This window comes from Neoarius graeffei, chromosome 9 (genome assembly GCF_027579695.1).
Source record: "Neoarius graeffei isolate fNeoGra1 chromosome 9, fNeoGra1.pri, whole genome shotgun sequence".
Taxonomy (NCBI): domain Eukaryota; kingdom Metazoa; phylum Chordata; class Actinopteri; order Siluriformes; family Ariidae; genus Neoarius; species Neoarius graeffei.
The window spans coordinates 68,227,833-68,251,047 of NC_083577.1; the positions used below are offsets into that span (position 1 = coordinate 68,227,833).

The 23,215-nt window shown below is 40.9% G+C and overlaps 1 protein-coding gene and 1 non-coding gene across 3 annotated transcripts in view; both read left to right on the plus strand.

The window, feature by feature from the left end:
- bmpr2b (bone morphogenetic protein receptor, type II b (serine/threonine kinase)) overlaps nucleotides 1-23,215 on the plus strand; it is a 188,649-nt gene that overhangs the window by 53,237 nt on the left and 112,197 nt on the right. The window lies entirely within an intron of this gene.
- Nucleotides 5,556-5,746, plus strand: LOC132892236 (U2 spliceosomal RNA). Its single transcript, XR_009655419.1, has one exon. It is a non-coding gene; the product is annotated as a U2 spliceosomal RNA (small nuclear RNA).

Consider the following 23,215-nt stretch of genomic DNA (forward strand, 5'->3'; position numbering starts at 1 on the left):
CAAGACACTGTACGTACATCCTCTTTCACCTAGAGACAGAGATCGGATTGGTGATGTTTGTTGCCTAGGTGACAAACTGAATGATGGGATGGCTCCATGCTCTGGACACAGGCTTTTATTTTCTGCTGTCTGAATAGCAGTAAGTTTATGTGTGTCATTGTTCAGCATTCTTAGCATCTGCTTGCTCTGAATAAGCTCGTGTGTGTGTGTTTTTTAATCTGTTTGGTTGAAATGTCAGTTCGGTTAACACAAATTTGAATTTATGTGGTGGTACAAATTGAGGCATCTATTATTCACACATTAATGGTCCACTTATAACCCGCCTCTTCCTCTTCACTTTAATAATGTATTTCGGAAATGTCTCTCACCCCTAAATATGACCTTCCAATGCTCTCTGTTTATATTCTATGCTCAGAGATGGAGCTTTTTTTTTTCCCCAACCTTGACCTATCCAAAACAGTCATAAAACCCTGACGTTCTGTCTGATTTGTCAGCGTGCACTCAGCCATGTAGGTCTTTAGTGCGAGGGAGTCTAATGGACTGCAGGCCAAAGTAGTTTTAGGAACCCACAATGATCAAGCTGAGCCGAGTGTTGATCAGAGGGAGGGCTTCAGACAGGCTGAGCTGTTTCCTCCATAAATATTTTGCGACCCCTAACTTCATACTTAGACATCCGAAGTCGAGCTCTCTGGCATTTAGAGAAGAGGATTGCATCAGGGGTGTAAAATTTCAAGGTCTGCCTTTCTTCTGTGCGTTTATAGCTGGTAAAAAAGGATGACCTGTGTATCATAAGTACACTGTCGTAGTGTCACAGTCCAAAGTACATAGTCTGTGTGTGTTTGTTTCGGAAATCTCAGTTGAGGATGTTTTATGCAGTCACATACATGTGGATGTATAAACCAGTTTCAATGAAAGTGTTCCCTTATTATTGCTAATTTTAGTTTTCATTATTTCCTTTTTTTTTTTTTTTTTTAACAGTTTGCAGCTTGTTTTGAGGAACTGTTTGGCTGGGATGCTTGCAGATTTCGTAATCTCACCGAGTGATTAATGTCTGACTGTGTAAACATCACTGGTCTCCAGTGTACCTTTCTCGACAAAAAAACAGCAAAACCTGATGCTTTATCTCTCTCTCTCCACTGCTGAAAAGGAGAACTGAAGTCCAGGGGCTTCAAAGTTTGGGAGAATAGCAGGGTACAAATAATTTACAGCAGGGTGCAAAATGGTAAAATGTCTGCCAGCGGCAGACATAATGCACGCAAAGCATGCAGGGATATATATATATAGATAGATAGATAGATAGATAGATAGATAGATAGATATGCAAGTACGAATTTTTCATGGGGCGGGATGGTTTGGAACAGGCCATCTAAAATTGGGATAACATTTACCCGGGACAGGTATTTGAGGCGGGTCGTCTAGCTTAAGCTTGATTAGCGTTGTTACGCATGCCAGTGTTTCCCACAGAAATTTTGGAGACTATGGGGGCAAGCCATGGGGGAGGCGCGGGGGTTGTTTAAAATTGAGTGATATATGTTAAATATTAAGTTATTACTGAAAAACTATTGATTAAAAAAACAGACACTGAGAAATGGTCCTATAAACAACTTTACCAATATAAAAGATTACCAGGACTACAAAAATGCAGAAAAATAGGCTTTACTTATCCAAATGCACCTGTTGGTTCAAAAGTTAAAGTGCAGAGAACCTCACAGCACAACATGAAGTTACCTTAAAATATAATATAAATGCCTCAGCTTTCATGTAAGAAAAAAAAAAACTATTAATACTAGTACTGTGTGCAGGCAGTCTCTCCTGAAGACTAAATTAAACAATAATTATAAACTAATACAATAAATGGCTCAGGCTTCATAGAAGAAATAAAAACAATTCGAACAGAATCTCCCAGTATGATGCTGAAGCTGCCTAAACAATGGAAAATAAAATACCATTTTGGCAAAAACGTTGGCATCCATTAATTTCTTGTATTAAGTAAAAAAAATATGTTGCCAGATACTGCTGACATTTTACAGCCCAAAATATGTTCAAAACCCGCCGAAATGCACTTAAAACCGCCCAAATTGGGCGGGAAACCGCTCAATCTGGCAACACAGGCAGCAGTAATGGCTGCACTCATGTCGAGGATGTAAACACAGTTGACGCGGCAAAGGACATACATGACATAGTGGATGTAATTTACGTTCACAACTTTTTTTTGCTGTCAGAAATATTTAATGTTAAATTTTGTGACTCGACTGACAAAAGCCGGTGGCATAACAAGCCATAGCTGGCGATTTGCCGCCGGTGACCGGCTACTTTTGAGACCACTGGAAGTCATCTTTAAATTTGATTTATTTCTTAATTAACGTGTTCTTCAGTGACGTTTTCGGTTTTAGTAACCTTATATCGTGACTCGTATTGGCAACTAATTGCAATTAAATATTATACTTATCGGCATGTTCAGTTTTTAGCCGTGTTGAATTTAGTTCGTTTGGTCGACGGCAGGCGTCGCTTATCCGCGCGATCTTCACCAGACTTGTGCAAGACTTCGAAACATGAAGTGTCAACCAGGTGTCAGTGTAGGGATGGCGAAAACTAAAAAAAATCTTGACCGACCACCGAGCCTCATTAGCCGGTTAAAGTCGGTTAACCTATGAGTTTAAACAGGGATGCAAACGGCGTGCCTTTTAGCGGATGCCGCCTTTTTCACGGCTGAATCGTGCAAAGATCCGATTTTTTTTTTTTAGGGGGGGCGTTGGAGTGTCTGAATAATTTCATCAGAGTAAATTCTGTATGCTCAAAGGAAAGCAATCGGATCTGCACGATTCAGCCGTGAAAAAGTCGGCATCTGCGCCTTTAGTTTGTGTGGAGAGATATGATCTGCAATAACATGCATTGTTGGCTACAGACCGAAACATACTTTCAGAATGCACTGGCCAAGGCAGGACTAAACTCCATGTGCCTTCTAATAATAATTAAAAAAAAAAAAAAAAACAGAATAGTAATCTGTAAGCTAAAAAGCCTGTGTCTACACTTTTTTCTTTCGCCGAGTGGCAGCTGTGTTCAACTGGGGCGGGACATGACTGAATGGGTGTTTCTGATTTGTCAGCTGTCTTTAACTGGGGCAGGAGGGCGGGACATGACTGAATGGGTGTTTCTGATTCATCAGCTGTCATCCTTACACCGCATGGCACGCCCCAAGCGTTTACAACACAGAATTCCAAGTCCTCCGCTCCAAAATCGGCAGCTTCAAAACGATTTTTTTTTTTTTTTTTAACCGACAACCAAAAAAAAATTAACCGGTTGACGTTGATTCGGTCAACCATCGGTCAAACGGTCATCGGTTAACATCCCTATGTCAGTGCCGCCGTTTTGAAAACTGTTTTCCAAACAAAATATTGCACTAAAACGAGTTTAAATGACAATTACTGCCGACTTTTTTCAAACTTTCCTGATTGCTATCAAAACAAACAAAAAATTCCGGCTTGATCACGTCAGCATTCGAAAGAGTGCGCACGCGTCTTTTGACAACGTTGGCAGATGTCGGTCGCTTTGATTTCCACTATACATTTTACTTCCATCCTACGACGTCTCGTACAGGTCTCAACGAATCTCGTTTACGGCCATCGCTTTGACATATGGACTGATATATTACATAGCATGTTTCAAACACTCATAACTTGCTATACCAGTGACAAAATAGCGATCGAAAATGCATTCCGATATTTAATAAAATGAGATGAATAGAATTTTGATGATAAAAAATTTGCCTTCGGTTCTCCTTTAACTCCGGCCTTCACCTGAGCCCTGAGGTTAGGTTTAATCTGAGGAACAGCAGGTATCAAAGGTTCGATACGTTTACACTACTCAAAACAATTAGTATCTAGAATATTCAATATCTTCAATCTAAACAGATCCACATTAATCTGATGCTGTATTTATTTTATATAAAGATGAATCAAATTGCAACGTAATTGTTTCTTCCAAAACATGCAGTGTCCCTTCAGACTCTCGCTCGCAGCGTTTCATTGATGAGTCTGCCTCAGTGACGGTAAAAATGCAAATAGACCGTTTGCGCATGACATCACATGTCCCATGACCTTCTCTGATTTAGCTGTGTCCACCATCTTTGTGGAATAACACATGCGTAGCAACAAGTACCTCAATACGAAATGCCGCAAATTTGCGCAGTTATCGTTTGCTCAAACAATTCCGCTAAGGCTGGAGTCAGACTGTTTAGTTTACCCGCTGTTACTCGTAAAATGCGAGAAAGACCCCAAATGGAAGATCTAACCTGTAGACGACAGAGACAGTGGCTTGCAAATCTGAACAGATCGGATCCAAAAGAGACCAGCTACGAATATGTACGAGTATGTGCAGATCATTTCGTAAAGGATAAGTTTATATTTCTACCGTTTATGTGACGCATAGACAAAATATATATAAAGATGCGACATACTGTAAGTGATGTACATGTAAGCGCTACTCCAATTTATATTGCAGTTACAGATGCATAGCACAAAGCACCAGTAAAATGTAGGTAGTTGAGTTTGGTAAAATAAAATTTGCCCACATCAGGAACCTACTAGTCTGGTTAACACCAGACCATATCACAAGTGAAATATGGCCTGGAATCCGCCTATTGAATTTCTCGTAGGGGAGGTGTGGTTTACGATTGTCAACGGCCGTTTATTGGACATTGCGAATGTCTATCATTTGGTGTATACGTAGCCCATGGCCAATCATGGCAGTTGTACCCGGTGACGTAGTTAGAGCGACGAAGAAGCGAAGAAAGACTGAAACGCCAAACGCTGTTCTTTTTTTTAAAACAAACTTTCGCTCTAAACTATTCAGAACCGTGTCTAAAGCTTGATCGAAAGTTTGGTTCGTATCGCTCGCCGCCATGTTAAATGTGATCCGTAAACAGTCCCAAATAAACTACAAGCTTCCGTTTGTCGAGTAGTACGCGTCACCATCTTTCCACCCCTCCCCACTCTCTGATTGGCTCTCTAACTCAGGCGAGCCTTTAGACCATAGTTTCCATGCTGTCTTTTCAGATCGGAACGATTGTGCAAAGCAGCATGGGATTTCCCAGGCTAGGAACCTACTGGATTCTTGCAGTAAACTTGCGCTAAACTTTTGTGCGCTTTCATCTGCTTCCGAGTGACGAAGCAGGTGATTCACGATGTCTGTGTAATTCACACTCGGCCACATCCGTACATCGTCTTCATACTCTACGACGTTGCTGTACGGATCCACCCCGAACATTCTTTTATCTTTTCCCTGTACCTGACCTTGTCACTATTACTCAGTTCGTGAAATTTATTTGCGAAAAATTACAATTCGCCAATGTACTCTCTTCGGTCACCACGGATGCTATACCACAAAGATGGCGGACACAACAAAATCGGAGAGCATCATGGGAGATTCGTGACGTAAGTGCAAACGGTCTGTCAGACAAGAGACTCATCAGGGCTTGGCATATTAATTCAGAAAGTGGAGAGTTTTCACAGGCTTGTATAGATTTTCTGGTCTCATTAACAACCTAACTGATGTAATTGGCTTCTCGGCCTTTTGGCGAAGATCGAGTGTAGTCTCTGTTCTTATCAGTTTAATATCTGATATGTCCTCTAATTGAGGACGTTATATTAAACAGATTTTTAGAGCAGGGAGCTGGAATAGGGGCTTGCTCCTTCCGTTCCACACATCAACCTGCTATTGCAGTACCTCCAGGAATGGTGGTGTAGTGGTTAGCACTGTCGCCTCACAGCAACAAGGTTCTGGGTTCGAGCCCAGACCGGGGCCTTTCTGCGTGGAGTTTGCATGTTCTCCTCGTGCCTGCGTGGGTTTCCGCTGGGTGCTCTGGTTTCCCCCACAGTCCAAAGATATGGGCTAACCCTGAGGTTGGGCTGAAGTGCCCTTGAGCAAGGGTACCTAACCCACAACTGCTCCCTGGGTGCTGTAGCACAGCTGCCCACTGCCCTGGGTGTGTGTGTGTCACTGCTTCAGATGGGGCAGATTCTACCGTAACTGGATCCATTAACCACTTGCCCACAAAATAAGAAATTTTTCTTGTCCTTTTTTCAGTGAGGTAATATTTTCAAGATTGAAAATATGGTATTTGGTCTTCTAAAACAGCACGTCATTTAAAAATACACTGAGTATATCAATAAAAGATTTTTAAAGAATAAAGTTCTATTTCTTTGACATATCTGACAGACATAACTCCCATTTTAAAAATCCCTTTCATTATCCCTGTTGCTATCGTCAGTGAATTTCTGTCAGATGACCTGACGATAGACTCGGCCATTATGGATCTTTGGTAGTTATCGTGTGGAAGCAGGCTTTATCATTTTTGGGTGTCAACAGATAGAGTTGAAATAGATTACCGTAAAATACCAAATAATAGCCGAGTTCCAATTAACCGCCGAGTTCCCTTTAACGGCCGGGTGTACGCGTGTGTTGTGACAAATAAAGGCCGGTTCCGAATACTCGCCGGGGTCTAAAAAAAAAAAAAAAAGGCGTCCGAATGTTCTATCTAGAATCTTGAGGCCCAGCACTTTTCTGGTTTTCTGGTGTTTAAACGATTTTGCATTGCATAGTTTTCTACCGAAACAATATGAATGAATGAATGAATGAATGAATGAATGAAATTATTTCTATAATACTGTTTACAACATTTTGTTACGTGATAATAAACATGCCATTTCAATGTTATAATCTTGGTCTACCGTAATATTTCTTGAGGAATGCAACTCCGTAACTTTTGACAGATGTCTTAGCCACCCCTTTGGGTATACCCAACGAAAGCCAGCGTGTGTGGTGACATTGAGGACTGCGGGTTTCCAAGGTTGGACTGCTGCTTCTGTTAAACGACCTAAATTGCCGAATGCATGCGTCAAAGCACACACTGAGTTTTATTAAAGACCTTATACCATTTCACTTGCCCTTACCCATTCGGATCTGGAAGACGCTTTACAAAAAAGGTGAGAGCGTTCTAACATGCATTTCAGTCTGCTTGCGGCCAATCTAATCCAAGGGGCCTTTTCAACAAGTAATCTGTCGTGCAAGTTGGGCAGAAGCACGCGTCAGGCAGGCAACATGTAGGCCTACAAGTCAGTAACCTATTCAACTAACTTTCATCCGAACTTTAAGTTTTCTACGGGGTCGAGCCACCGTACCAACTCACTCGGGGAATAGGCTCATATCGGCCAAATAGGGAGACGTCTTGGAGAGAAACGTGATGCAAGATGACAGTATGTAGCCACTGCAGGTCACTTATTTTTCAGCATAAGAAAAAACCCTTTGGTTTGACACTTCGCACCCTAATTATGTTGCTTCAACGTCGCGCCCTCCATGCAATTTCAGATTGACAGACATCGCGAAGCGCAAAGGGTGGAGGCTGCATGGGTGAGGGTGATAGCAAGTGACCATAACTTTGCAGAGTAATTAAATCACAGTGCTGCGCACAGACAATGTTGTGGTTCCTTGATTATTTTGTAAAGCATGCGCTTAACTAGTCATTAACAGGAAAAGGTGTGTGATTTATCCTTTATCCACCCCGACTGTGCCATGCGAAGATGCATTCTGCGTCTTCAAAATTCCCCGAAGTCGGCACCGTGCTATCTGTAATCTAACTCTAAACAAACTGTAAATTATACTGGTTAAAAGTAGGCCTATCTGAGAATGATTTTTTTCCCCGTTTTGAGGTAGATTTTGGGGAAGGTGTTTGTGAAGAAGGAATTAATCGCCTATTCCAAATAGCCGCCTAGTCTCTAATACGCGCCGGGTCTCTTACGTGATTGAGACAAATAATCGCCCGGGCTATTATTTGGTATTTTACGGTAACAGCGAAAAAACTATTTCGTTCACGACGAGAAGCCCAGAGTTATTTTTAAAAATGCTATCGTCAGTCTGTCAGTCAAATGCACCTGACGATAGCAAAATTCAAGCCCTCACCACGCACATGTTGACTGACGCAGAGAGGAAATTCTACTGCGCATGATTTTTGTGACAGCAGACATTTACTTCCGGGCAAGACTTGGAGTTCTGACAGCTAGATTTCATCAAATAAATCAAGGTAAGATTTTCAGTCAGCTATCCTGACGATAGAAATTTTTGACGATAGAAACATTGAGAATATATTTGTGCATTCATATTTAAATTTTTCTGGAGGAAAACTATCGTAAGTTGAGATAAATCAGAGCCGCTTGCGACCCTTTCAGCCGACAGGCCATTTCAATGTGTTATTTCCCCGCGAAAGTGACACAGTCGTGTCTATCGTCACTGTTCTGATAATTATTGTTGATATTTCAATTTTGAAAATAAATTTCATCTTTTTTATTTCAATATTTTATTTTATTATTTGGTTCTAGTGATGAGGTATTTAATATTATTACTAAATTTGTCAGATTAATAATGTAAGAAACAGTTTTGTTGCTATTGTCATCTAGAGTGTCTGTCAGAATATGATGGTAGACGTTAGTTTGTCTGTCAGATTTTGATGATAGAAACCGATGTGTTTCTATTGTCATTTAGCATGTCTGTCATGTCAGGCTTTTATTAATTAGTTAAGTACCAGGACTACTGTCCTAAAATTTACTGTGAATGTCCAAGACCCCAAATGCTACTAGAAAAACTTAATAGAATGATCAAAATAATCAATTCAGCAATTTAAGGAGATGGGACTTAACTGGCCTCTGTTATGGTAGAATCTGCCATGGGTTAAATGCAGAGGTTGAATTTTACTGTGTGCTTGAGTGTACGTGGGACAAATAAAGGCTTCTTGGCTTGAAAACAGAATATTTCAAGACGACTGGACAAGGAAGTGAGTTTATTCTCTCTGTGTTGGATTCCAAATCGAAATCTCAAAACCACTTATAGCTATAAACTAATCACTAACGGTAAAACATTAAAGTGCATATCCTGGACCAAATTCTTTTTTTTTTTTTTAATATGAAAGAATGTCCCTTTACACACTCATCCAGAAGGGTAAATTTGCACAAGGCCATCTGTCTACAGCAGAAAAAAATAAAATAACAAAACGCGTCTGGAAAAATCCCAAGGGAGTCTGGAGCCAGATTCATGACGTCACCTGCGGAAGCGCCAGCAGGCTGCGCGAGCTTTACACGGTTTCAGTGCACAGCCTGTGTAGACCAAGCGCTCCAATTTCTCTCTCATTGTCCGGTCTTTTGGAAAACGATGAGTACTAATCCCATCAAGATTGGTGTTGCTACACCCTCCTACGATACATCTGTTAACCATTTTAATAATTACGTGATAACGTTGAAGAAATTTGCAGAAAACCACCAGGTCGTTTTCTCATAAACAAACCAGCGCTGACGTAGGATTCAGAGGGAGGCGTCCCGCACGCGATGTCACGAAAATCAATGTTTGCCGGGAAATCCAAATGCCAAGTTTTTTCAGAGGCGGACCAATTCGCCTCAAATGGCTTGATTTCAACTGAATTTTTCTGGTATTGCGCAAGGTAAAAAAATTGCAGAGAATGCAGAATGTTACAGATATTTGACCAAAGTTTAATATAAAATAGGAGAATTACATTGATCTTGCTCCTGAATTTACCCGTGATATGCACTTTAAAGGAGAACCGAAGGCAATTTTTTTATTATCAAAATTCTATTTCTCATTTTATTAAATATAGGAATGTATTTTTGATCGTTATTTTGTCGCTGCTATAGCAAGTTATGAGTGTTTGAAATATGCTATGTAATATATCAGTCCATATGTCGAAGCAACGGCCGTAAACGAGATTCAGTGAGACCTGTGCGAGACATCGTAGGACGGAAGTAAAACGTACAGCAGAAATCAAAGTGACCAACCCTGTGTCCAAAATCTCTCACTCGTTCACTACTATAATTCCCTATATAGGGAATTAGTATATAGAGGACTACAGTTAGCTCATTGGTAAAATGAAAAAAAAAAAAAACGCTTTCGGACACTAGTCCGAAAGAGCTGGTATTGACGTCATTACTGTTGCACAATTAAAACGTGCCAGATCAGTCAGCTGGTGGGTTTTCAAAATAATAAATACATGCGTGTATTTTTGTGATAAATCCATATTATACTGAGCGTATTTTCCACATTAATCAATACAAAGTACCTGCATCTTTCAGTTCTTTTAAATCAAGGCTGAATACTTTCTTCTTTGCTGCTGCCTTTAATTAAATCAAATTTGAGACTTTTGATTTCTTTCAGCGCGACCGCAATGCATGACAGGATATATTGCTTGGGTAGTGACTATAGGTTGTACACTGCTTTTCGTGATGCATTGTGGGATACTTTGAGTGCACTATATAGAGTGTAAATAATCCTCACTAAGGTTTCGGACAGCATTACAAAATGGCGTCCTCATTATATAGTGAGTCAGGAGCGATTTCGGACACAGGGAAATGTCTGCCAACGTTGTCAAAAGACGCGCTTTCGAATGCTGATGTAATCAAGCTGGAAGTTTTGCTTGTTTTAAATAGCAATCAGGAAAGTTTGAAAAAAGTAGGCAGTAATCGTCATTTAAACTCGTTTTTGTGCAACATTTCGTTTGGAAAACAGTTTTCAAAATGGTGGCACTGACACCTGGCTGGCACTTTACGTTTCGAAGTCTCGCACAAGTCTGGTGAAGATCGCGCGGATAAGCGACGCCTGCCGTGGACCAAACGAACTAAATTCAACACGGCTAAAAACCGAATAGGCCGATAAGTATAATATTTAATTGTAATTAGTTGCCAATACAAGTCACGATATAAGGTTACTAAAACCGAAAACATAATTGAATAACGTTAATTAAGAAATAAAGCAAGTTTAAAAATGACTTCAGTTCTCCTTTAAACTATAACTGATGCAAAAGCAAACCAGATTTCAAAAACAAAAGACTTTGTTTTTTTTTTGTTTTTTTTTTTTGGCTGAGTTCGGCAAGCATGGGAATGAGAACGCAAGCAATCACAAATGGAAGGATTGTTATTACTTATTCGGTATAACAGACCCAGAACTGTTTAGACATGGAAAATGAAATGTCAAATGTGCTTTGCATTTCTATTGTAATTTTGGCAGCTGTTGTACGCATAAATTCGTCCTTGTCTAAATCAAATGAGTTTGAAACGTCTTATGTTATTTGTGTCCATAAGGGAAATGCCACTGCAGATATTTTTAATTTGCATTTTCTGATTTAGCGTTTCAGCGAACATCTTGAAACCATAACTGTACAAATGACGAGTGTTTCTTTGAAGAGGTGCCAAGTCAGCAAGACGCATTTGAAAACCTGGATTTTTCATGGTGATAGGATATTCTGCAAGTATCTAAATCCACCATGTATCTGACTCTCAAACACTAAAAAGCTTTTGGCATGATTTGGAGATGACCGGACAAAACTTGGAGGGCAAGAATAAAGGGGGTGGTTGGGGGCGACTCGACAAACTAATGGCTAGTTCAACCTCGTCCAAGAGCTACTGCACTGCTAACTGCTCCATTCGAGAGTCACGTCTTTGCGCCGTCACGTATGAGGTCTCATCTTATTAGTTGCGAATTTAAAAATGCTCCTGTAAACTGGGCCAAAGTTGAATTTGTTTGGACTGCGAGTGCTGTGTAAAGGCATCGAAATCCAAGTCTTGCACATCGCCCGAGGCAGTGTTGCCTTCAGGCGAACTAGCACTGCTTTTTCCATAGGGAAACCACGGCTTTACCAGCACAACCATATGATTCCACAAATTGCCAGAAGGCAGTATGGGTTTAACATCTATTTAATATTAACATGTATTCATTTTGGGCAGCACAGCAGTGCACTTGCCTCGCAGCAAGAAAGTTCTGGGTTCAAACCTCAAAGCCAGCTGGGGCCTTGCTGTGTAGAGTTTGCATGTTCTCTCTGTGCCTGTATGGGTTTCCTCCCAGTCCAAAGACCCTGCGCATTAGGTTATCTAGCTACTCTAAATTGCCCGTAGGTGTGAATGTGAGCATGAATGGTTGGTTGTCTCTGTATTAGCTCTGCAATAGAGATCTTGCAGTCACGTGACCGGAAAGTACACAGCCGCCATCTTGTCGGTAAAAAACACCGCTGAATACTGCTGCACTCGTGTACAGAATGGATCAATTTCAACCGACGGACTACACGGCTCATTTTTCTAATGAACAGATAACTAGATGTATGTCTAAAATAAACGATCTACAGATTAGTGACCCTTATGGCTTACCGGACGGAGTTTTCACGACCGGATTTTGAACTGCCAGCGGAATACCCAGACGTGTATAATTACCTCATTAACTTTCCCTCGCTGTTCAGTGGTGAAGCACTGCGTGCTTATAAATCTCTGGACAGTTATCTTTACAGAAATTCAGGATTTGTCAGCGACTCAGATGTGGCATCTTGTAAACAAGAAAATCCTCATTGGACGGGTAAGTCACTTAAGTATTGAGTATAGCACTGACCAGCCGATTATAGAATAGAATAAGGTAATTCCAGCTGTAATTCCAAATCGTCCATTTTGTTTACCATGGATCTGGCGTTGGAGAGGTAGAGGCTTAGTAGTGGAGATTTGAGTGGCTGTTTTCTGAGCTTAGTCAACAGGCCGGCTCTGCAGCCTCGCTTTTGCTTCCGCTCCCGGCGCCGCCTCCTTCGCTTTGCTTCCGATAACAATCCACGGAGACCCCGCTGGTCTCGCTATCTCGTCCGGAATGTTGTGCATGTGATGGAAATCGCTACAAACCGTCATTTTCTGCTGGAAACCCATGTCCAGTAAGTCCATACAGTTGTAGTGGATATTGAAGTCCGGTACAGACGAAAATCACGCAAAAATACACATAAACGTGCACAGGTAGGGAGAGCTTGTAGCCGCAGCCGTTGTAGTAGAATTGTATATAGTAGGGTTTTCCAGAAGAAAAGGTAGGAGTAAAAGCAGAAGTAGAACCAGAAGTAGAAGTAGAAGGCGGAAATATGGTGTTTGACCGACAAGATGGCATCTGTCACAATCTGGATCGGCTGTGACGTCACATGCAAGTGCTCCATTGCTGGGTTTCACGTGACATTAACATTAGTTATTCAAAACTTTAGCTGGTGGTCTGCTAAAGCTCAGCTGACAAAGCGTTTGTACGTTGAAGGTGCATTGCTCGCATGAAAAATGCCTTACGCTTGCGATGTTTTAGGCTGTTTGAATCAATCAGACTGTGAAACTGATAAAAGTTTCTTCAGGGTTCCCCGTGAACTAATAAAAAAGGGTGAACGAACACAGGATTTCGCAAAACGAGGTCAAGAAAGGTGGGTTTTGAACCTCAAACTGAAATCGAAGGGAGCCGAGTCGAAGCCTGCTCGAGTTTGCAGTGATCACTTGGTGAAAGGTTTGTCTCTCCCTCTCGGCTATGTCCTTAGTGTTTTCCAAGTACTTTTCTTGCTATGTGTTGTTATTTTACGGTACTTTTTTTTTAGTCACAAGGCGCTAAAGTCCCCAGCTGTTTCTTTGTTCACTCCTCACAAAGTCCATATGCATGAAGGTCACGACAAAATTCTTCCCCAGCCGTACAGTTACAATGCGCCGTGATCACTCCTCCGTCTTGTTTAACTAAGATCCAGGTCTTTAAAGGGGTTTCTGATGATCTTTGTGAATGATTTAGCTGAGAGATAAGAGCCAACACAAGTGAGAATCAAGCCAACTGTTTGTTTACACTTCAACTTGCAGCGCTTCGGTTGTAAAGATGTGAAAAAAAGCTTAAAACACGGGCAAAAACAATACAGGATTCATTTGGCAGCGACTTGATACCAAGGTCCTTTACCCAGCCACATATTAAAAAAAAAAAAAAGTTGTAAGCCTCCATACTCTTCCACGCTTTCATCTGTTTTGCGGTGTAGAAGGACGTCTAGAATGCCAGACAGTTTGAGATGTCAGGGAACTCGACTGAAGGGTAGTTTTCGAGATCGTATGACAAATCCTTCTTTCCCAGACTGTACGGGTCGATTCCATTGTACATAACAATCTTCTGAATATATCTAAAGCGAGCAGTGGCTTCTAGATTACGAGCGTACGCTGATAAGTTATCGCTAGTTGTTTGCACTACGGCAGCCGTTTAGACCACCAGCTGTTTTACTGGAAGTGAAATCGCTAAGAAAAGTCACGTGACTGAAACCCAAGAATAGATTTGGTGTACCCTACCTCTCAGCCGAAGTCAGCTGGGATTGGCTCCAGCTCCCCCTGAGACCCTGCCGGATAAGCAGTATGGATGGATCTATTTTATTTTGAAAATGGTGTAATGCAGGACACATGAGGAGCTACAGGCTAAAGTCCATTTACTTACTGTAGCTGAGACTTATTCATGTGAACTGTCCTGTCCATGTGAAATGTTTTTATTGTGCTTTTTCACACTGTAACTTCACATGGTATAGGACCTGCATATGCCAATATTTGTGGAGAACAAGAGAGCAAAACGAACTGAAGGGGTGTGGGTTTCCTCCCCTCTCCTCCACTATAAATATATTTAAAGTTTTTAGTGAACGTGCATGATGTGCTGATCTTTTTGAAACGATGTGAGATACGCTGCTGCTTCGCTCTGTTGACCAGACACGTTCAAGTTTTTTCACCATGAGGCTCACGTCCCAGTTTTTGGAAAACTTTCCTGCCTCACCTTTTGTCACCAGCCAACAAAAACAAACCTGTCAATACTTCACCGTATACATATATTTTTTAAAAAGGCAATTTTTGGCCAGTTTACCTTGACAGAAAGCAAGGGCATCAAATCAGTGCATCTTTGAGTCACCATAAGTACCAGTCACATATTACTCGCGTGAAATGGAGGAACGGGGCGGGGCTTGCAGAGAGCGTCCGTGTTCAAAACGCATGCATGAATTTCGATCGGCTCATCTTCCATTTTTATTCTGGAAAAAAATGTGACTCTTAGGGTGAGTGTTTCAGCGTTTCATTTAATCTGAAGTTAAATGTGGATCTCCTACACAAAATGCATAGTTTGGCTAGTCTGATACAGTCTCTTAAATATTTATTCTTTGGTATTTTCCATCTCGCCTCTCACCCACATACCCCCTGCAATTCTTTTGTGTGCCTACGGTTTGAATACCTCTGATCTACTGTAGTCTCTAGTAGAGATGGGCACTCGAGTACCCTGAGGTGACAAAAGTAGTCCATCTCCAGAGTTTAGTACCTAGCAACAAATCATAAATCCTTTCTGAAATGGAGCTGAAATCATAGTTTAATATTTTGTGAGTAGTTTCAGTGGTCTTTTGGGCTGGAACTGTGGTGTAAGGCTCTAGGGTCAGATACTTGCGGCAGGCTTTCGTCTAAACCGGGGAACAGGGGCGCTGCGCCCTCTTACTCTCGGCGTGCGCTCTCTTACCGAAATGCCGATTGAACCCCAAGTCACACTTAAGGCCAATTTATGCTGACAACGCAGTCCTCGCAGACGGCGTCGCAGATGGCATCTGCGTAGCCCCCCCACCTTCGCAGACGCTCTGCGCGCAGCTCCCAAAAATTGTGACCACCGCAGAAGCCTCGCAGACAGTGTCGCAGACAAGGGCTCTGATTGGTCCACTCTACATCCGCTGTACACGCACTTCCGCTTCCCTACTTTCCCGGTTTGGTTTGTTTTCACGACCGCCATTTTTAAAAACACGAGCGAAGATGGAGCAGCACGAAGAGCGGTTGATCGAGGAAGTGAGGAAGTACGTACATCTATACGACTCCAGTTCTAGTCATTATAAGTAACCGGAGGATAAACACTCCACTAACCACACCCACCAACTACTCCTAGCGATTTCGCGACTTCGCGCCCCCTTGCGTTGTGGCGGTGAATAACATCGCGCACGCCTATTACTCCCCGCTCAACGATAAATTACAACTGCCTGCGAAAAGCTATCTGCGAAAGCCTTGTCACAAGAGCATGCAGAGGCCCTTAGGCCATGCACTTATATGCTACTGCACAACATGCAATCTTTCTCAAAACGATCTTTTCTCTGTGAAAACATCCCAGCAACACCATGTGACAATGTGTCTGATCATCAAATACGTTATAATTACTCCAAAAATATTCCAATCATAGTAGATACACCGCCAGACGGTGCAAAAATAATCCGAATTGGCGTTTCCCAGACTGAGGTGCCATGTTGTTTAGTTGTTTACTTGTCGCGGCTGCTCTCGCGAGATTTGACATGGGTTACATACAAGGTCAGCTGACTTGTAGAGCGAGATTTCTCGAGACTGAATGACCTTTCACCCACCGGCGCCGGAGCTTTTGACAGAAGTAGTTCGCGAGTTGTTTTTGTTGGCACTTGGGCATTTAAAGATGTCATCCCGCGGCACGAAATGGAAGAAAGCCAAAGACTGTCCGGGGCAGAAGAAGATTACTTCTTTCTTTTTCAATGTTGACAGACAATTTGTTACAATTTCCCTCTGAGAGCCTCAGAATGTCCCATTGTAGCCTCAATTTTTCAAAGGCTTCGTACGGCGGAGGGGGGGACGGACAACCGGCACCATCCCCCCCGCTCCCTCGCCATGGTGAGCCCCCTCATACTAAATTTTTCTAGAAAAAAACCCTGCTTGCGGTATAGCGGCCTTTTACATGACGTCATCGTAACTGCGGATTTGTTTATGTAGCCGTATTGCCAGGCGAGTTTTGTGTTTAACAACGACTGGCACAAGTGTATGCGAGTGATTGTAAGCCCAAATCAGTAAACATCTCCAGATAACCTTGTAGAAGTTACATCTAAAAGAACAATGCCAGAGACCTGTAGTGCTTTTGGATGGAATAACAGACATGGAGATAAGCCTGGTTTAACTTTTCACCTCTTTCCAGTGAACACAAAGACAAGGAAAATGGCAAGCTGCAGTTAAACAGGAAGCAAAACATTTCTGTGTGTGTGGAGAACATTTTCTATCAGGTTAGTGCGAAAGCTCTGTGCAACGTTAAATATATATCTGGATGTGGGTTTTGGACATGATATATTTTATTAGACCTAATGCTTGGCTCGACTAGCAGCATGTTTATGTACTGATAACGTAGACTCAGCTAAACAAACACCATAAAATATGCTAGATCTCAGCCCTGGCTTGTTTATTACTATTAGTATAATAAGGTGTTTTTCTTTATCGGGAATTTCCCATAACATTCCGGCACAAAACCTGCCTCGAAATATTGTTAGGCACCTGTACTTTTAGCTTCTCTGGTGTATTTAGAAGTCCCAAATACTAAATAGTTCAGGACGTCGTCGTGTCCCAAATCCGGTAGCTGGTTTGCCGTACACGTTTCAAGTGGATTAAATATGTTTGTGAGTAAATTAAGAAGAAGAAGCCTTTATTTTTGTCATCTTTACGCTCAAGCATGGTGAAAATCCTCCTCTGCATTGAACACACAAGCAAGCAATGAGCACACACATACTGAGAGCAGTATGCAGAATAAAGAATAAATGAATACATTTGTGGGTAAATTTACATGCCTGCATGTTTCAGCTTTTGGATGTAACGTGATCTGCTGGTATAAAATAAATTTAATAGTTTCAGAGAGATTGTACTGACTGCGGTCGTTTCTATTTTCATTATTATTATTTTTTTTACTGTCGCGGCTATGTTTCTTTCTTTGTCCGGCAATATGGCCGACGTTGCGTGATAAACAAAAACCTGTGACATGAATGAAAGGCCCCTGTACAAAGCCTGCGTAGACGGGCGATCATATCAGTCAGAGACAGGAATGCTGTGGGCTGTCGTTCTCGGCAGAAGCCGTATCACTAGCTGGCTGAAATGTGCAGTGACGTGGAAACATTAGCAAACCCTGACTATATATAGTACAATGCAGTGCAGGGCTGTTATGCAGAACTGTATCTATTCTACCACTAGGACAACGCACCATTCTGTCACATTTAAACACAATATACTGAGCGAAAGCAAAATGCGAGTCAGAGTTGAGGGAAGACGCTACCCTTAGTCCTCTTGCTGGGAAAATCAGGACCTCGAGTAGTTGGTTGTTTTCTCTGTAGCGATCTCAAGCTATCAGAATAAGACAAATGCACAATATTGGACTTGACTCTTCTTTCTGTATTAGTGTTCGTGTATGAGTCGCCTCAGTGTGTCTTCCCTGTTTAGTTTTCCATTCAGCATTTCTCAGTGTGAAGTAGTCCTTAAAGATGACTTGGTTTGGCGTTCTTGGCATTTTAGAGAATTATTTTTTGGCTTTGCTGTCATAGTTTGGAGTCTTGACTTTCATCTATATTATGGCTAGTAATCGCTGGAACAGTGGTCGCCGTCTTCAGTGGTTTTAGAAGAGCAAATTTTCTCTCTTGCCTCCACAGTCAAGCATTCTTTCTGAGTGCTGGAGAAAATCCAGCTGATTTCCGAGCTCCACAGTGATGGCAGCTTGGTACTCCCATGTAGCATTCGAGCATTTCGTGAAAACTGTTCCAGTGACTCTCTGTTCGGTTTGTATTCTGTCTGTTCCAGTAGCGCTCGCGTCACAATCCAGACTGCTGAATAGTGTTTGATTGGAAAAATCTATCTCCAAGCCTTTCTCAGCCACGAGCTTAAACATGTGTGCCAGGCAATTATTATATGCCCTCCCTGTCCACTTGCATGAAGAGTGATGGCCCATCTTGCATACGCTGTCTGTTATGAAGACGGTTGAATAGGTGTGTGTGTGTGTCTCTTTTTCACCCTTTTACAGCAGATTGTAGCCATGTTTCAGTATTAATCTCAGCGTGATTTGTGCACAGCTCTTGTCTGAAGTATTTAATCAGGGCTCGACATTAACGGTAGTCCGACTGTCCGGGACAACCAAATGTTTAGTCCGGACAAGTCAAATCCGCATCTGCCTGTCTGACAGGACGAGTTGAATGTTTGTTGAAAATAACCATTTTTATAGTAATTATTCAAGAGCTGCATCAATAAAGTTCCAACCAAACTAGTTCAATCACCTGAGTGATGCGCCATGTTATTGTTTAGGAAATTCTGGGGAAGCCAAGTCCAGCAGGTGCGTGTGTAAAAATAACCACGTCGTAATCTCAGTGTTTTCAGAAAAAAATTAAAGCCCTAAATTCTGGCATGATAATACACAGACAATTGAGCTCCAATGGCGCAAAAGCGAGCGCCGAAGGCGTGAAGTGAAACTAGGGGGGTGCGGGGGCATGCCACCCCCCGGAAAATTTTTTAAAAATAGATGTCCCAGGTGCATTTTCAGTGTCTCTGAGAGGTTTTAGATGCATGATTATAGGATAGATTTTACCAGCGTTTCAATGATTTCTGACCTAAATAGTATTAATGTGTACACATTTGAAATTTCACCTTAAAGTTCAACATGCAAGTTAAACTGTTTTGTTCTAGATTACTGAGGTCTATGATAGATTGAAAATCTACGGGATCTCTTAATTATCTATGATCAAGTAGTGCTGTAACAAAAATGTGCATGAAAATATGAACAGTGGTTTGCTCCGTCTTATGCTCCGTCCAATGAAGAGAATCGATCATCATGACCTCCTGTTGATCACAAAGGGATCTAAACCTAAGACCTGCCACCTTAAAATAAGTTGCTGTATTACTATAACTGTAATGATTTAGAATGTTTCTGATGATATTACTGTAATATATGTATAACTAAGATACACTGAAAAGAAAAGTAAGGCGACTGCATATTATAAAGTTTAAATTTTGGCACTTTATTAAATGGAGTAGATTAAGATTAAAGCATATTTAAAGGAAAAGAAAACTTAATTCATACATTTAAGTTTGCAGAAAGATGATGTACTTATAAACACATTCATGTTAATAAGCGTCAAATGTAGTATAATTTCGATGAATAACGATGAGCGTATTTGGCAGTGTGACGTCACTGTGAGCCTTTAACCAAAGAATAATCCGGAGCCTTCTTTTGTTAAATGGATCCCAGTGACATCACGCTGCCAAAAATGCTTATGATTATTATTTGAAATGATGCTATATTTGACACATTTGGACAACTTCACTTCGTGAGAGTGTTTATAAGCGCATAATCTTTCTGCAAACCCAAACTAATGAATTAAGTTTTCTCCTCCTTTAAAGCAGATTAATTCTCCTCGGCTTTTGCTTGGCCCAGTGTTGGGCAGCGCTCTCATAGTCCGTCTCGCGGTCATCCATGCTGATGTGGATCAAATTGTCCAGCAAGTGCTTTTTGAGCCAGTCGCTGTGATCAAAATTGACGACGTTTTCGTTGTCATGACAGTTGTCTGGTTTTGTGCGCCATCACTCGCGTGGGTTTGTTGACGTTTAGTCAACCAATCTTTGATCGAAGCCATAATGATAATAGACTCGGTCAAACTTTTGTGATTAAAATCAGTTGGCTTTGTCCGTCTGGTGCGGGACAACATCGGCAGCCAACGAGATCGCTTATAACGAATCGGAAAATTCCGGGATGTCTGACGTTTTCTTTCGATATTTTTATTGGATGGTTTGAACGCGTGATCTTGACGTAGCCAACAGATTACAGTTTGTTTACATCATACCACGCGGACATATTACTGTGACAGAACCAACACAAACATTGGGGAAAAAGGCCGCTTGTTTAACACAAATATCAATCAATATGTAAATGGATCTGTTATTTACTCTCCTATGTATCTAGTTACTTGTCGGTAGGAAATTTTAACGTATCGGTATAAATCTAAGCGTATCGGATTTTAACTAATGTGACTAAGCGTATCAGCAGGCAGAGCAAGCGTATCGGGCCCGATACGCTAAAACGCTTTGGGGAAAACCATGAATATCTAATTATAGATTATTAGACTCTGAATTAATCAAAATCAGAGAGATGGCGATCAAATACCTCAATAAAATAAATATCTGTGGTGAATCTTTATTTCATCCAGTATTTTTCTATTGTACGGTTCACATTAACCATCACAAACATCGTAAAATATTTCGGGGAAATTTTATGACAGTGCTGAACTCACTCACGGGTCGTTTTTGTTCATAATGTGATTCTGTCCCCTTTATCATGTCCAATTCGTTTTCTTTCTGTTTCATTTCTTTAAATTAATGTGTACTTCAAATTTGCTGGTTTCATCAAGATTTAACGTGGTTTCCTCCAGAAGCTTTGAATCTGGGCGAGTCAGACTCTCTTAAAACTGTAGATCAGGTAATGGGTTAGAACAACACGCGCACCATAATGGGGCTTTGGATAGTTTTTGTTTATTGTTACAGTTAAAGTTTGATTTTTATTGAAAAATTATAAATCCTTAAAGCATAATGATTATCCTAACCATACCTGCTTTTTGAGAAACTTTGTTAACCGTTTTCCTTTCTTTGAATTAGTAAATGCATAGTAATAAAACGGTTATGGTCAGGACAAGTGAAAAATCGTGTTGCTTGTCCAACTGAACGAGTGGATTAAAAAGTTAACGTCGAGCCCTGGCACTGTGCTGTTTTTCAGGTTGTTTTGATTTGGGCTGTAACTGATAACACGACTCTTCATAGTGCAAGATGTCCAATCTGTTGTGAAAGCAGTTGACTCAGCTTGTGAATACTGAAGTACAGCTAGCTTGTTTATACCACGTCAGATTTTTAACGCTCTGTTTTGATGACAGCAAAAGGGCCTTTTGTCATGTATGTTGCACGACGTTCAGTAATCTCTTGAGCTCTGGTGCGACGATCAAATTTGTTACAGGGAGATACATTTCCATTAAAGGGGAACTGAAGGCAAATTTTTTATTATCAAAATTCTATTTATCTCATTTTATTAAATATAGGAATGCATTTCTGATAGCTATTTTGTCACTGCTATAGGCAGATTCTACCATAACAGAGGCCAGTTAAGTCCCATCTCCTTAAATTGCTGAATTGATTATTTTGATCATTCTATTAAGTTTTTCTAGTAGCATTTGGGGTCTTGGACATTCACAGTAAATTTTAGGACAGTAGTCCTGGTAACTAATTAATAAAAGCCTGACATGACAGACATGCTAAATGACAATAGAAACACATCGGCTTCTATCATCAAAATCTGACAGACAAAACTAACGTCTACCATCATATTCTGACAGACGCTCTAGATGACAATAGCAACAAAACTGTTTCTTACATTATTAATCTGACAAATTTAGTAATAATATTAAATACCTCATCACTAGAACCAAATAATAAAATAAAATATTGAAATAAAAAAGAAAATTTATTTTCAAAATTGAAATATCAACAATAATTGTCAGAAGAGTGACGATAGACACGACTGTGTCACTTTCGCGGGGAAATAACACATTGAAACGGCCTGTCGGCTGAAAGGGTCGCAAGCGGCTCTGATTTATCTCAACTTACGATAGTTTTCCTCCAGAAAAATTTAAATATGCATGCACAAATATATTCTCAATGTTTCTATCGTCAAAAATTTCTATCGTCAGGATAGCTGACTGAAAATCTTACCTTGATTTATTTGATGAAATCTAGCTGTCAGAACTCCAAGTCTTGCCCGGAAGTAAATGTCTGCTGTCACAAAAATTATGCGCAGTAGAATTTCCTCTCTGCGTCAGTCAACATGTGCGTGGTGAGGGCTTGAATTTTGCTATCGTCAGGTGCATTTGACTGACAGACTGACGATAGCATTTTTTAAAAATAACTCTGGGCTTCTCGTCGTGAACGAAATAGTTTTTTCGCTGTTAATCTATTTCAACTCTATCTGTTGACACCCAAAAATGATAAAGCCTGCTTCCACACGATAACTACCAAAGATCCATAATGGCTGAGTCTATCGTCAGGTCATCTGACAGAAATTCACTGACGATAGCAACGGGGATAATGAAAGGGATTTTTAAAATGGGAGTTATGTCTGTCAGATATGTCAAAGAAATAGAACTTTATTCTTTAAAAATCTTTTATTGATATACTCAGTGTATTTTTAAATGACATGCTGTTTTAGAAGACCAAATACCATATTTTCAATCTTGAAAATATTACCTCACTGAAAAAAGGACAAGAAAAATTTCTTATTTTGTAGGCAAGTGGTTAATGGATCCAGTTACGGTAGAATCTGCCCATAGCAAGTTATGACTGTTTGAAATATGCTATGTAATATATCAGTCCGTATATCACAGCGATGGCCGTAAACGAGATTCGTTGAGACCTGTGCGAGACATCGTAGGACGGAAGTAAAACGTACAGTGGAAATCAAAGTGACCGACATCTGCCAACGTTGTCAAAAGATGCGCGCGCCCTCTTTCGAATGCTGATGTAATCAAGCCGGAAGTTTTCCCTGCGTCCGAAATCGCTCC